We start from the raw sequence: 3,463 nt of genomic DNA on the forward strand, positions 1-3,463 counted from the left end.
GACTCCTCAGCTAACATCATCACAATATCACTACATCAATGTCCAAATCTTTCTTAGATAGCATGACTACATTACCCTTGGTCAAAGTCACATTCTGTCAAGTCAACGTTATGGGTTGACTCAACTCGCCTAGTTGACCCATCATGTCACCGAGTTCTATGAATCAAAAGTCCTAAACTCGCGATCCAACTCGTCGAGTCACCCCCCTGACTTACCGAGTTCCCTGGCCACTGATGGTCACGATAAAACAAGTCAACTCGTCGAGTCCCTTCACAGACTCGTCGAGTTCTATCTTAAACTGAATCGGTACATAACGACTCAACTCGTCGAGTCCCTTCTCTGAACACGACGAGTTCCTTAGTCTGTTTTGCCATCTTAAGGGATTAATCCCCTATTCTTTAGATCCAAGCTTCTTGTTTCTCCTACATACTGATTATGTCCTTTTTAGGGGTAAAGTTTCCATCTTTACCCGCTAATAACCCTTCCTCAAGGGTTTAGCTAAAACACTAGTTCTCTAGGACATAGATCTTGGTCTAAAAGCCATGATACTCCAAACTGAAGTTAACTAGCATAGATCTAGGCCTTAGATATCATTTGAACACGTAAAACTCCTAACTTTCCTTCCATGCATGGCCTTTTGGGGCTTAAAAGGCCATAATAACAACCTTAAAGCTTGCTTGGGGATTCCATGGTCATAAAGTTTGCACCTTTATGCCATGAAACCCCTTCTAGACCCTAGATCTTAAAGGTTGGTCACTTGGGACGTCCATTTCCCAAGGACTAAGCTTCTTGGACCAAAAATCCCATAAAGTGACAAAGAAGAGATCTAACAAGCTATTAAGCAAGGTTGAGACTTGCTTACCAGAAAATGAAAAGGATGAGACGTTGTTTCTGAATCTACTAGCTTCCTTCTGAATCTCCAAGCTTCTTCTCTTCTTCACAAGCTTTAAATACACAAAGTTCACTCAAAATGGCTCATAAACTCACAAAAAGGCTCTAGGGTTTCGTGGATTAGGGTTTGGGACTTGGAGGCTTGAAATGAGGCCATAATGTGGGCATTAAGATGTTGGATTAGATGTCTAAGCCCATAACTATTATTGGTATGTACTTGACCCGAGAGTAGTATGGTACATTTGGGTTGCATATCATCAGGACAATTTGTTAGGATGGACTTTTGAGAGAAGGTTATATATGATTTATTAATATATTATAAGTTATAATATATTAATATGAAATCATATGTTTTATTAGTATTGATCAAGAATTAATTTGAAATTAATTTAGTGATCAAAAGAGACTAATTAAATCCATGGGGACTAATTATGATAATTAGTTATATTTATATGTGTTGGGCTTATGATCCATATTGGACCAAGTTTATGTATGTATACATAAAGAGTTGGGCCACATGAACCATGGATCATAAACCCATGGGTATGGATTTGGTTTATACCCATGACCCTTGAAATCCAACATATAAATACATGCTCTTAACCTAAAACACGCCTACATGCTTGTTCTTGGAGTTCATGGGTGTTTTTGGGTGCATGGAATTCTCTCTCAAGTTCCACCTTTGTCCATGATGTGTTGTGACTTCATTTGAGGCTTCCACGCTATTGGGGCTAAGCTCTTTAAGGCCAAATTCATCAAGTTCTACAAGCTACACAAAGAGGTAAACTTCTAACTAGTATTTTATGTAGTTTATTTCATTTGTATGCTAGTTGTAGGCTTAAAGCTTTGGAAACCATTTGCATGTATAATTAGTGAAAACACAGATCCAAAGCTTCTAGGGTTGTATGTGCACACCATAGGATGTTGTAGTATACAAAATCCAACAGTGGTATCAGAGCCATGGGTTGTTTTCTGTTATATTGATGCAAATGTTTGATTTTCAAAGTTGAAAAAAAAGAAAAAAAACATGAATTTTGTCAAATTTTAAGATAATTACTTGTTTTGTGAAAAACTAATTATTTATAAAATTTGAATAATTTTCTATATGAGTTGAATTAGGTCAAATTTAGTAAAAGATAAAATGATATGATTATTTTATTAGTTTTGAAAGTTTGATCTAGAGTTTTTTTTTTTGAAACCTCCATAAGTTATGAAAATGAAAGTTTTTAAAAAAAAATTGATTCAAAGTTTTTTATTGTGTTACAAAACTTGGTGTTAATGTTTTAAAGAATTCCATAATTTGTTCTTATGTTATGGAACATGAAAAGTTTCATCATAAAACAAGCATTTAACTCCATAAGTTATGGAATCCAAAAGTTTTCAAGAGTTACAAAACTTGCCCTCAAGTTTTGGAATTTGAAAAAAGTTTTTTATGAAAAAAAATTGAATTCTAAAACTTTTGGGTTCATAACTTAAACAATTAATTAAATGGTTTTAATTTTGAATTTAATAATTGGAATTATGATGTTTTGTTGAATAGTTCAAATTAACTCTTATAGACTTTATTAATAGTTAATTAAAGCGTTTAATTAAAAGAGTATTATTAAATCCATAAATATATGGTTTGAGTTTAATTAAATTAAAAGTCTAGTTTAATTAATAGATTAAACCACCAAGTATTTTAAATGTCTAAAATACACCCTTACACTATTATAATATTAAAACTTTAATATATTATATGTATAAGTAAAAAGTCGGTCTTACCGTTAGTAGGACTCATTCACGAAGCCGGTCTATAGGGGGGGTATAAGGTTACTGCCTATAAAATGACAGTTTAACGGGTGTACACTCTCACCCGCCGCTTCCTTGACTGGTGGAGGGTCGTTAACCGAACGGGTAGGACAAGACATTAATTCTCCCTTCATTAAAAGTATAATGATAAATACTAAGTAACTAAACTTTATTAAATTCTCAATCTTAGTTACTTTAGGAAAATGTGAATTTGGTGCTAACCCATAAAATTACACTTTGTACCCTGTTAAGTCGTTAGTGGAGCGTGTGTTGTTAACCGGCACACTAATCTGGGACTGCCAGTGCATGGCAAAGGGTAGCTTGATGTTAGTCATAGATCAATGGAGCCTGTGTGGTTAACTGGCACATTGATTAGGTGGTTGTAACATTAATTGTACCAAGTTAATTTGCATGGTTATTCACTCCTTGTTTGTGATCCTCGGCATCCCAGTCACAAACCTGAAGGGCACAATCAATATTTAAACATGCCATTGAATAGTTCAATGAATCTCAAAAGATCTAGGAGTTTCAATTCATTTAAAACCTAATGTTAAATTTTGTTTTTCATGGTGGAAATTGGTAAATCGTCATTTACCTACGTTCAAATATTTTGTAGCTTGGATTACGACATCCCTCTTCCAAGTTATAAAATATTGTGTTGGGTCCTAGCCTTAATACTTCATATTGGGTGTTACATTAAGGACCTAAATCAACTAAACTTGAATTTCTCCCTCATAGATGTCTAGTTATGACAACTATGGTCTTCCATATCCTTTTGGAT

The sequence above is a fragment of the Lactuca virosa genome, chromosome 8, assembly GCF_052849685.1.
Source record: "Lactuca virosa cultivar CGN04683 chromosome 8, Lactuca_virosa_CGN04683_v6, whole genome shotgun sequence".
Taxonomy (NCBI): Eukaryota; Viridiplantae; Streptophyta; class Magnoliopsida; order Asterales; family Asteraceae; genus Lactuca; species Lactuca virosa.